This window comes from Tupaia chinensis, unplaced genomic scaffold (genome assembly GCF_000334495.1).
Source record: "Tupaia chinensis unplaced genomic scaffold, TupChi_1.0 Scaffold000570_1, whole genome shotgun sequence".
Taxonomy (NCBI): domain Eukaryota; kingdom Metazoa; phylum Chordata; class Mammalia; order Scandentia; family Tupaiidae; genus Tupaia; species Tupaia belangeri.
Genome location: NW_006160084.1, coordinates 397,636 through 410,596, shown reverse-complemented (window position 1 = coordinate 410,596; position 12,961 = coordinate 397,636). Strand labels below are relative to the sequence as shown.

Below are 12,961 nucleotides of genomic sequence, written 5' to 3'. Positions count from 1 at the left end.
AGTCACACAGCTTGTGAGCAGCAGAGCCAGAGTGCAAGCCGGGCCTCTTCCGTCACCCTGTTCACCGCCCCTTTCCCTGCCCCACCGTGGTAAAGAGCACCTGCTCCGTACCCAGCACGAGCAGCAAGCTGGCCCACAGAGGAGCGACCTGGTTTCCCTGCAATCCTTGGGGTCCACAGGACAATCAGGAACTGGAAAACCAGGAAGGGGTTAGAGGGCCTGTCTCGGCCACTAACAATCAGGCTGACTATCCGATGTCGGCCTCAGTGGCCTCTGCATGAAATGGACATGAAAATATGTAGGGGCACCGCCCAGGAAAATGCACAGGCAACACTGGCGAGTGACAGGTACGTGGACGTCCTACGGACATCGTCATCTACTGTGTCTTCTACGTCCTCAGAACCAGCGGGGCGGGACAACGGAGAAAAAGTGAAACCAGGACTCGAACTTAACTACCCTGGACTGTCCTTCACACAGACAGGGAGGGAGCCTGGCTGCCGGCTTCCCCTCTCCCTGTAATCACATGCATTTGGTTGGAGTATAGGCCGCGTGATTATTTTTTAAAGAATTATTTTATTTAACTTTATTTCTTTTTAATTTGACTAGAAAGGGACAGAGCAAGTGAGAGGAAGAGTGAGTGAGTGAGTGGGAGAGGAAGTGAAAAAGCAAACCGTCAGGTCCAGGATTCGAACTGCAGTCAGCCACGTGGGAGTCCAGCACCCTTAACCATTACTGGCCCCTCGGCTGTGTGATTTCGACCAGATCACTTATCTGCAGTTTTCAGCATCCCTGCCTTCACGGTAGAGATCAGTGGCAGGGCCTTGTACTCACTCATCCAGCAAGCCATACTGGGCACCTACGATCTGCAGGTGTTAGGAGCTGATGGTGTAAGACAAGCTCCTGCACTCAGCAAATTGATATTCTTGTGGGGAAATACGGAACACACGCACATATGCACGTGTACACACACGGTCAGACTTTCAAATGCTGAGACGCATTGGGAAGAAAGTAAGATAGGACAGAGGCAGGGAGGAGGGGGTAGCTGGTTGCAAAGTGGTCAGGGAAGGGCTGTCTGAGAAGGTAATCTGGGTTCTGATAGCCAGTTGGGGAGAAGCTTGCCATGCAAAGACCTGGGGAAGAGTTTTTCAGCCAACAGGAATGGCAAACACAGAGGCCTCGAGGCATGATAGAACTTGGTATATTTTAGATAAGACAGACCAGTGGAGGGACCAGCAGATAGCGTGGTGGTTAAGGCACTGGAATTCCCACATGGCTGACCACGGTTCAAGTCCCGACCCTGGTAGCTTGCTCTCTCTCTCTCTCTCTGTCTTTCTCTGGCAAAACTCATGTGAAAAAATAAATAAATGATTAAAATAATTTAAAAAAAAAAAGATAAGACAGACCATTGGGCTGCAGTGTGCTGATCAGAGTAAACGAAAGTGGTAAAAATGTGTGAAAAATTCAAGATGCTGAGGCACTGGAAGGACTTCCATGGGCCCTGGCACATCCCCAGGGCTCAGTGAATGTCTCTTGTGACCGCAGTCCTGCAGGGGCAGCAAGCTGGCTCACGGCAGGGAGTCAGTGGCCCCTAAGACCGCTGTTTATACACAGGTAAATACGGTAATGCTTCTCCTCCACCTCCCAGCAGTAGGGCGGTAGCAGGGATGTGAATTGATTGTCAGAAGCTGTTTAAGGGCCTGTGATGGAGGAGATGATCTGAGATAAGCTGCTCCAGTGAAATAAAGGCCAACAGCTGCCTGAGTCCATGTCATTCGCTGTGCTTTTCTCAAAGGCAGATCTGCGTTTCAGCAACCGCCCCCCCTCCACCCACAGGAGGCAGGGAGCTCTCCCTCCATACTCTGGAGGAGGGAGATCCTATTTAGTGACAAATGAGATGGTGGGGGAGAAACCTAGGACACTGAAAAGTATGATACTGGAGTGGGCTACATCAGTTTCCTGTTTCTCATGAGTGGGGCCTGGATTATCAATAAGGATTGCATGAAAATCATGTGAATCCCTGAGCTGCAGGAGGATCATTTCACACGTAATCAGCTCTTTCATCTGAAATGCCCATTCATCCATCCATCCATCCCTCTGTTCATTCATTTACTTATTCACTCATTCAACACACACAGAATGCACGAGAGCTTGGGCTTTGACGAGTGACAGATGGATTTGATGGGTTTGGCCACTTACTCCCTATGTGACCACGGCCAATGCACCTCACCTCTCTGGATACTAATGCGTACCTGATGAGACTCTTTGAGGATTATTGAAGTAATGCTCACTGGGGACCGAGCCCTGTGCCTGAGGGTACCTGCGATGGGCCAGGTAGCAGAAGTCGTGCTACGAAGCTTACGAAATGAAACTAGACAGAACACCTTAAGGAGCTTACAATCCAGGACATAAATAACTAAGCCAAAAAGGAGCCTACGTTAAATGTCAGAGGACACACAGAAAAAATGACATGGCAAAAGGTTTCTTCCCATTCAGAGACTGAGGAAGACTCAAGGGGACTGGGAGTGACATTTGAGCTGAGCTTTAAAAGATGGGTTAGAAAAAGGGTCTCGTTGGGAGGAGATGTGAAAACAAGGCGTATTCTTCACAGAGGAGCAGCACTCCTCCCATCCACTGGAAGCTTGTTCAAAGTGCAGATCCTCAGTCCATGTCCACCTAGGTCAGCATCTGCATTTGAACATCTGAATAACAGGGCGATTCCCGCTAGGTCAACGTCTGAGGCACACAGGCTGAGAGTCTGACCTCTCTGCAAGTGCCTTTTTGGCAAGGCAGGCAGGAAGGAGAGATGACCTCTCTGTGTGTCTGGACTGATGAGAGGGCATCTGGTTAAGCTTGTGCTGGAACCAGAGTCCCCACGGATTTGGGGAGCAGAGAGGAACCCTCAGGGCAGGTCAGACACCTGGTGGAAGACGGTGCAGAGCGTACTGTTCTCTGAAGCCACATTTGAGCCTGCTGGTTTAGGGGGCAGGGGTCTAGTCCTGACCACTCTTCCACTCAACTCGTTTATCCCTGGCACTTCCTTTTTATTTTATCTTAGGGAGACATTTTTGCTATAGGGTGCAGTGTGTGTGCTCTTGTCAGAGAGACAGAGAGAGACAGAGAAACAGAAAGCGAGAAATCACCGCCCAAGCAGGGTGACCACACTGCAACCCGTTCTCCATTCTCCTCCTGGGATTTTGGGCATGCACGCACGCACACACACCCGGCATGAGTTTGAAGTCACCGGGTCCGGGACTCAAACTGCAGTCTACTATGTGGGAATCCAACAATGTAACCATTATGCCATCTGCTGGTCCCTATCCCTGCACTTCTATAGCTGGTCACTGAGTCAGATTCTGCCCCTAGGAATGCTGTTAGTCTCCACATAGGCCACTTTCCCTCTTGGTCCTCAGTTTCTCCATTTGTCAAGTTGGGGTGAGTATGTGTGATGCCTAACATCACCTACACCACCGTTTTCTTTTTTTAAAGTGAGTTTTTTTCCATGCACGATGAAGCACATAGACGCACACAAGAGACACAGGGAAGATGACCGTCCACAGGGCTGCCTTGCCATGATCCCCTTCCCCTAGTCTTCCGGTTTGCCAGGACACTGGGCACATACATATCAGCCTGTTTTCAAGCCTACCAGGACAGAGACTGAAACCGTGCTTGCCATGTGGTTTCCAGCTCCGGCGTCTGGGAGGCTGGGCCATGTCTTCTGACTGCCCCTCCTGTTCTCTCCCGTTTCCTTCTTCTCCTCTCCCCACTCCCCCTCCTGCTGGCTTCCATCCCCGTAGCATGGACACTCCCAGGGCTGCTTTCTTAGACTGTGTTCTCAGAAGCAGACTGGGAAACGCAGATTCCCATGAAAGTGATTTATCGGGAAGTGGGGAGTGGGGAAGGAGACGGAGGACAGGAGCAAACGGGATGTTTGGTCCCCATCTTACAGGGAGTGCTGAAGACCGTGTGGCTCCTGCCTTGGAGCTGTCTTTGCTGGGACCATTGGGGCAACGGGAGCTGGTGGGCCATGAATTCCCAGGTCCTTCCAGCTTTCCACTGCACAGGCCAGACTGGCTCCAGCAGCCCAAGGACAGTCCCCCAGCAGACTCAGGTGCAAATCAGGACCTGGCATTTGTGAAAATGGCAAAGAGACCCAGAGATGCGGAATAGTGTAAGAGCACACTAACAACACCCACTATGCTAGAACGTTTCTAATCCCTCCACACCCCCAGCCCACACAGACCCCCCATGTTTTGGATCTCCCCAATGACAAACCAAATGATTATTATAACCATGTGTGACAATTACAGGAGCCGTGAACCTGGAATGGATAAAAAGTCCCGGGCAAGTGAACTACTTGAGAAATCTTCACCCCACCTCACCCCACCCTGCCCCATGTAGTTCACAGTGCTGGGGTTGATGATTATCTGGAAAACAGAACAATTTGACTTGCCAGACACTGGCACACTGGTTTTCCACTGGGTCCTTCAGCAGACCTAGAAATTTCTGGACGATGCTACAGTTAAAACAAATCACACTGATGGAATTTTATGGTTGTTTAAAACACTTTCTTCTTCTTCTCCATTTTTTTTTTTTTTTTTGGAGAGAGACTTTGGCTATAGGAAATGTGCTCACCAGAGAGACAGAAAGTGAGAAATCACCCCTCAGGGGGGATGGCCACACTTCAAACCCTTCTCCATTCTCCTTTCAGAATTTTGGGCATGCACACACATTCACCTAGTGTAAGTTTTAAGTCACTGGGTCTGGGACTCAAACTGTGGTCAACTACGTGGGATTCCAGCAACATAATAATTACACCATCTGCTGGTCCTATTGAAGGCATTTTTAAAAGGGTATTTTGGCCTCTACGTTATTTGCAGCTGATTTTAAAATCTAACCCTGTGTTACAATGTAAGTCTGCAGTGTAGTCAGCATTTCAACACACAGATATGGGAACAGAGGCCCAGAGAGGGTACACAAACTGCTCAGGTCACACAGCGAATAGGGGCAGCGGCAGAATTGTGAACTGAAGCCAAGCAGGCATCAAGTCTGCATTCCTGATCCTAGAGCCAGAGGGAAAGGAAGGGGAAACACTGGTGTTCTGGAAACCACGAGGGGCCTGGTCACTCCTGGAACAACACCATGTGATCCTTGGCCCTGCCTCTCCACAGCTCCACAGAGAAGAGATAAGCCCTTACCCAGCTTTTGCCCAGCCTCGTGTGGTCCCTGCTGGCAGTGGCTGCCTGACACCGCCTCTGAAAGATGCTTAAGACTCTGCCAACCCAGTGTTTAATGCATGCAAAGCCTTTCCCAAAGAAGTCACTTAAAAAGATTACACAGGACAGAGTCACCCCTCCTGCCCCCAGCTTAGGGAGTCTTTGCAGCTGGCCTGCAGCTAAGCTAAGGAAGCAGAGTCTTTAGCAGCCTGAAAAAATACAGGGAGCCTTCATTTGAGAAATCACTCAGAATACCAGCTGCAAGGGCTCAGCTCGCTGACCCACCGGGCCCCTCTGCCGTGCATGTCTGAGTGCAGGCACTGCGCCAATGCAGGGCATGGTCCCTGCCCTCCTGGCTTACACAGAAAGCCCCACTCTGCCAGGTGCCCTCCTTACTCACCACACACTTCTCCCTGAAGAGATGCGTCCTATCCCCTGCTCTTCCCTGGAGAAGCTCAGAAGCCTGTTCTCTGCTGTTGTACTCTGGGGAGGAAAGGCTAGGGTGGGGATCGAGAAAGGAGCCCCTCTGACGGTATTCATTTTTCTGTTAGGTTTCCTTTCCCTCTTCTTTTTGAGCACCCTACTTCCCTTATGATGGAAGGAGTGCGAGAAGAAACGTGAGTGAAGAGAAGAAATGAATAAAGGAGTGGAGAGTGGGAGGAAGAGGGAAAGGAACAAAGACAGCGACAGGGTGATGGCACTTAGGGCCAACTTACCAATGGAAGGTGGGAAGAACGTGAGCCCCACGGGATCTGGGGCCTCTCCCTTTCACTGACGCATTTCAAACACTGAAGGACCAGAAGCGGGAAGGACTGATGGGTACAGGGAGACTGAAAAGAGGCATAACTCAGCCTGGCAGAGTTCTCCCAGATTCCTTAAATTGTGCAACAGTTAGGGATCCTCCCCACACTTGCCAGTGCCCTATGGCAGAGGTTGGAGAACCACAACCTGAGGGACAAATCCCACCTGCTGCCCGATGTTGTAAATAAAGTTTTATTAGAACACAGCCATGTTCATTTCTGTATTGTGGATGGCCACAAGGGCAGAGCTGACTGGTTGCAATGGAGACTCTGACGACCACAAGGCTGAAAGGATTTGCTCGCGGGCTGTTTACAGAAAGTTTGCAGACCCCTGGGTGTTATTTCTAGGCTCTTGAGCTCTCAGAGTTCTAAAACTGCTTATCAGTTCTTCAGCATTTTCTTTAAATCCCCTCATCAAATATTGATGGAAGCCTACTACAGTAGAATATTCTCTTTTGGTTGCAAGTGGTAGAAAACTCGGCTCATGAGGGCTTACGCTAAAAAAGGGGGAGAGAGTGACCTCTGGAACTGAGAAGTCCAGGGGCTGTGGGACTTCGAGCATGGCTGAGCCTGAGAGATCAAATGAGATGATTAGAAGCAGCTTGCTTTTCACCAACAGAAATGGCAAAGGCAATGAGGTGTCAGGTCCACGGTGGGTTACAAGACATTACACCTTCTGTCTTGCTAGCAGACTTTTTTTTTTTTTTATTTTTTTTATTGCTACAGGGTGTGTGCAGTCCCCAGAGAGAGACAGAGAAGATAGAGAGGAGGAGAGGGAGAAAGCACCCCATCACAGGGTGTGATCATGCCACAATCTCTTCTCCATTTCTCTACCCTATGAGGGTTTGGGACATATGTCCACATACATGTGCCCAGCACCTTTCTCAAACCACTGCAGTCAAGATTCAAACCGAGAGGTTGGCCATGTGGGATCCGACTCCCTTAACCATGGGGCCGGTCCCTGGGTAGACTTTCTTATTACCACCTCTGCTTGTAAATGTTGATGAAGCTAGCTATCATGTTGGAAAAGCCCACATGGAAGGCAACTGAGGGCAGTCTCTGGCCAACAGCTAGCAAGAAACTAAGACCCTCGATCCAACAGCCCTCCCAGACACCAAGTTCTATCCTCCCAGACACCAAGTTCTGCCAACCATGTGAGTTTCGAAACCGAGCCTTCCCTGGTCAGACCTCCCACTGAGACGCCATCTGACTGACGTGAGTATTACAGGCTGGTGAAAGACCCTGAAGCAAAGGACTCCTGACCCATTAGAACTGTGCTGTTTTGGGGCTAGCAGATGGTATAGCAGTTATGTCATTGGACTCCCACTTGGCTGACCGCAGTTCAAGTCTTGAATCCGGTGGCTTGAAACTCACGCTGGCTTCCCTCTCTCTGTCTCTGTCTCTGTCTCTCTCATGCACTAGTGCATGAGCCGTAAGGCAAAAACCACCACCAAAAAGAAAGAGAGAGGGAGAGAAATGTAGTGCATGCCAAGTTTGTGAGTTTGTGGTGATGTGCTATGCAGCAATACATAATTGATGCATGAACCCTCATTTCTGATGGAGGCTGAGAGGTCACTCTTAGCTGGAAAACTCTGCCATCACCAACCAAACTGGGGTTCTGTATAAAAGGAGAATAGATATTGCTGGGAAAGTCACAGTTGTCTCACAGAAGCCACTGGGATATTCCAAGAAGAAGGAGCTGGTGTCCTGGACTCAGGCAGTGGCAGCAGAAAACGAGTGTCATCAGTGGATTCCTGCTTCATGAAGTAGCAGCAGCCTTGTTTCTTACAGAATTGGCTTCCTGGACTGGCTCTGAGGCTCATGGGTAATGTACTACTCAAGAGAAGAGAGATCCCACGTGGTGACCGCAGTTCAAACCCCTGCCTGGTCACCTGAGACATGCCAGACATGCAAGCAAGTGCCCAAGATCTGACGGGCTAGGGAACTGGGAGGAGGGAGTCAGAGAATGAGTAGGCCCAGTGGAGGTGCTTGCCTCTCTCTCCCCCCCCACATGCACATACACATGCTCTGTCATGAGTAAAATAAAACTGAAAAAGACCTGGCTTCCTTTCACTCAGTAACAATCTCGTATTACCAGTCTGCAAGGTCTCCTTAGCCCCTCTCCAACGTGACCTGGTTCCTATAGAGAGTTCCAGAACAGGAGCTCAAATCAGAAACACGAACGCAAGGCACGGCAGGAAAAACGGATACCACGAAAGCCATGGGCTGGTTCAACATCACAAATTTCCTCTCCTTCCACCTTATTAATCTCGTTTCTCGTAGGATCTGGTAGGAAAGCAAAATCTCTTTCCGAGGGAGTTTAGCATGTCTTTGATTCCAGATGCAGAAATAAAATGTATCCTTTAAAGTGTCTGCAGAAATGAAAAGAAACCAGATTCCTATATAAAGGTTTTAATATAAACGGTGCAGATTTGGGGGCCTAGACATGAACTTTATGGTTAGAAATTCAGCTAGCCCAACCCTTGGAGCCTTCACTTGGGGAGTTTGGAAAATGCATAATTTTAAAGGAGGCTGAATTTATGAGCATTGTAGTTATAGCAACAGACACTTCAGATTCTGGGAGGCAGGGCCATGAGACTGTTACGTAACAGTTAACTTCATGTTAAAAAAAAAACCAAATGCAGGGAACACCAAGGCTGCTGAAAAATATATAATAGGACCAAAAGAAAAGGGAGATGGCAGGAAAGAGGGAGAAAAATAGAGGTCGCGAAAGCTTTTTCAGAGGAGAACATGATGAATCTCTTCGTGAAGGAGCAGGAGCTTCGTTCTATAGAGGTCGCGAAAGCTTTTTCAGAGGAGATGATGAATCTCTTCGTGAAGGAGCAGGGGTTTCGTTCTGCAGGCTCGCTGCTGCCGGCTCAGGCTCAGGCATGTGGGAAGGAGCTCGTCAGACAAAAGAGAAGGCACCAACGCGGACGGGGCTTGCGGGGGTCTGCCAAGTTGAGGATGAGGAAACACGTGGGTTGTGGAGGGAGGAGCTGCCCTCTGAGGGAACCCTACATCTGGGGAAGGCTGAAGTGAGGGCACTGGCCAGGCTTCAGGAGCTCTGGACCATGCAGTGCTGCCTCTGAGTTCCCTGACTCCAAGGCAGCCCCTACCATTCACGTGAACTTCTTCCTTAGGGGGAAGTGAAGTCAGAGAGTCACCTTCCCCAAATTCAGAAACCATGCTTCCCACCTCTCCAAACGGGCACAAGACCAGAATCCCAAGATGTGGTTCCCATGGGTTGAGAAGCCCTCTGAAGCAGGTCAGAAAGGTTCTGCCCTGGCCTAGAGCTTCTGAGAGAATCTGCAGCTCTCCCCTGGCTGGGTGCTTCCCCGCAGCGGGAGGGGCAGGAGCTTAGGGAGTCCATGGGACCCAGGGATGTGGTTACCTAGACCTCATGCTCTCTAGACCTTATTCTGCGGACATGGAATCCCTAATTCCCTGCCTGCGTTACTTTGAACCTGTTTTCAGGATATGCGTGGGCTTTCCCCCCTCCTTCTTCCTTGGGAGACCAAACCTGCCCACCTGTGTCAAACCCAAGTCTGAGTGAACCGGGGGCAGCAGTGGCAGGAAGGTGAATGATGCAGGGGCATGCAGGCTGGAGTGTCCACAGCAAGTGGGCAAGGCTCTCCCGGTACAGAAAGAGGCCAGATATGGAACAGAAGGGACGTGAGCGGAGGGCAGGGGCTGGCTCTCCCTCCGGAGTACTACCTTCTGGTATGCAATGTCTGGGAGCCTGAGAAATCTGAAGACGACCCCGGGATTGCAGGATGTTAGGGCTACAGCTGTCGAAGCTGGAGGGTATGACACATCTGACATGACGTCTTGTTAGGGTGGCTGGTCATTCTGACACACACGGACGTGGCGGACGCAGGCCTCTACTCATGCTCTAGTACGAGGGACCCAGCCTGAGCAGGGAGCTTGTGTTCTGCTCTGCTCAGCTCTCACCATCCTGGCGGGAGGAGGGAGGGCAGTTGGAGGTGTTCAGCCCTTTCTCACAGTGAAGTCAGTGAAGGAGCCTTCTGCAAACTATAAACAAGAAGAAGCCCACTGGACCCTGTGCTGGGTGCACGAGGACCCCACAGCCACTCCCCACGGCACTCTGTGCAGCGGCTGCAGCCTTCATTCTGACTCAGGCACCTGCCCTTTCCTCCGTGACCTCAGCCAGAGGCTCCGGCTCCTGTAAAGGAGCCCCTCACCCGTCACCTGCTCCCTGCTTTCTCCAAGCTGGCCCACACAACCCAAGCAAAAAAGCAGTCTCTTGTCTCTGCCTCAGCCCTTAACAAGAAAAATCAATAGCAATCTGGCCCCAGGCCAGCCTCGCGTCATACGGGAGAAGCCAGGCTTTGCCATCTCACAGCTGAAGCTGGGGCCCTGGAGCCTCCAGACAGAAGGAAGCACAAATCCTCTTTCTAGGACGAACTTGGCACAACCTGATCCACTTGGGGATCTGCTCTGTCCTCAGGTCCCCAACCACACCACATCCGGCCCACAGGATCTCTGAGCCATGTTTACCTGTCATAGCAGTGACGTAGCTGGAGCCCCAGGCCTGGGGGTACCTGGAAAGGGGGTGCAGGGTGGGCCTATGTGCACATGAGCTCAGAGGGTTCTTGGAGAGGACCCACCTAAGGGAAAACAGAGCTGGGTGCCTTAGGCTTGGCCCAGTAACAGAGCTTGGATTAAGTGGAGGCGTAGACCAGGAGGTCTGTTCTTAGGTTTTATATTACAGCCTGGGCTAGGGTGGGAAAGAGGAGGGGGAAAGACTGTAGGGGAAGAAGCCAGCGCTTTATTAAAACTCTGTAAGGTCTTTCTGATTGGGAATCATTTTGAAGCCTCCTCTCCCACACTCACTTCCCTCAGGAAGACACAAATTAATAACAACACTGAGTGTTCGTGTCGTGCCAGGCATTGCACTAAGAATTAGGTTCTGTTTTCTCATCGAACTTTTTTACTACTACAACCGTATGAAATATCGTAGTACCTATTTCATTAATTATGGACGAAGAAACCAAGGCACGGAGTATTGCTCAGATAGGAACAAGGCCAAAGCAGGGTTTGAACCTTGGCCACCAGACCACAGCCTCTGCTCTTACCTCTGGGCCACACCAACCTGGTCAGTGTGGGCTCAGGGGGCAGGAGAGTGGGGTCAGAATGCGCTAACAGATCAGCACGTGGTTGGCTTGGTGGTTCATCAGTGGCATGCTGCCTAAGCCACACTGGATTCACATGGAAGACTGTGGGTTCAGTTTCCTGGCTGACCTGTGGACACCACACATGTGCATCCACGATCCTGGCTGACTGGGCGGGCTTGGGGTGTGTAGGCGGTTTTAGCATGGGATCCTATGGGAAGTATTTGTCTTTTTCTTGCTCTGTTTCTCCCTCTTAGTAAAGAAAAAATAAACTTAGGGATAAAAAGAATGATCAGGACAAGATGGTAATGCCTATCTTCCATTCCTCTTGTGGAGTATCAGACTTGGGTTCCAGCAAGGGGTGGGAGGAAACAGCTCCCGAGTTTCTCTAGTTTGAAACCTGATCAGCTGTAGTAGTTCCAATAGCGTCTCCCTAAATTTGCATCCACCTGGACCTCAGAATGTGACCTTATTTGGAAATAGCATCTGTGCAGATGTAACCAGTTAACAAGAGGCCGGTCATGCTCCCCGCACAGTCCGTGCTCGCACTGCATACGCCCCAGCCCTTCCTCAAAGGCTTCTCTCTTTTTGATGTCCAGAGGGTGTGTGTACTCACCAGAGAGAAATATCAACCCCCAAGGGGCATGGTCACACCACAATCCCTTCACGACTTCTCCTCTCGGGATTTTGGGTGCACAAATACACATCCCCAGCATGTTTTTCGGGCTCCCAGGTCCCAGACTCAAACCATATAGTTGGCCATGTGGAGTCTAGTCTCCCTAACTACCATGCCACCAGCTGGCCTGGCTTAAGACACATATTTTACATTTTTAAAAGTTTCTTTCTTTCTTTCTTCCATGGCAAGAAAGCATGGAAGTGTGAGCATGGACTGTGCGGTACAGAGAGAGAAAGGTAGAGCACCACCACCATGTCCTGATACCATGATCCACCCCCAATCTGTCAGCCCTAGCTCATGGGCACAGGCACACCTGGTGTATTCGGGGAGGTCCCCAGATTTGAACTGAGCAGCTTTCCATGTGGATCAGCCTCACAAAGCACTGTGATTTATTACTGGACCACTGTTTGATCCTCCCACCCAGATGGCTTTTATAAATACTTATTAGAGAAAGAATCTATAAGAAGCTAAGGTCCTACCTTATGAATGAGGGGAAGGGCTGGCAAAGCCCTGGTAGATGTCACTGGGGCTGGTCTTGTAACCTAAGGCAGACAGGACCATCAGAGATGCTTAGCAGTGGCATTTCACAGAAGTTAAAGATGACGATCATTCTCTATCTGTTGATGACGATGGGCATGGTACTTTCTTTGACTGAACTAACATAGAGTATTCAAGCTGAGAAAATTCACATTCAATGTTGTAAAGATATAATACAAGATGATGATCATTTTAAAAAAAGTGTTTAGTGAACATAAACATCATAGTTTCCAATGGGCCAGCCCCTGCAGGTAAGAAAGTGATATTAATCTTTATGCATTTGATTCTCCCAGCATCCCTATGTGACAGATATTCTTAGGGGAGAAGGGATCCTATGATTAACTGACAGGCTTAGCACATTAATTTTAAGAACATACATATCAAAACCAGATAGAACTGAATTTGAATTCTTTTTTTTTTCCCTTTATATATAGAGAGATTTTTGCTATAGGGTGTGTATGCTTGCCAGAGAGACAGAGAAACAGAAGTGAGAAATCACCCCCAGGGGGATGGTCACTTCTCCATTCTCCTCTCAGGATTTTGAGTGCACACATACACACACGCATGAACGCCCAGTGTACGTTTTTTTTTTTTTTTGGT

The 12,961-nt window shown here is 49.8% G+C and overlaps 1 long non-coding RNA gene across 1 annotated transcript in view; it reads right to left on the bottom strand.

Annotated features, from left to right (window-relative positions):
• Positions 1-12,300: 12,300 nt before the first annotated feature.
• LOC102471762 (uncharacterized) overlaps positions 12,301-12,961 on the bottom strand; it is a 52,055-nt gene continuing 51,394 nt past the window's right edge. The window contains exon 3 of the long non-coding RNA XR_335921.1: positions 12,301-12,366. This is a non-coding gene — a long non-coding RNA (uncharacterized LOC102471762). The remainder of the gene's footprint in view (positions 12,367-12,961) is intronic.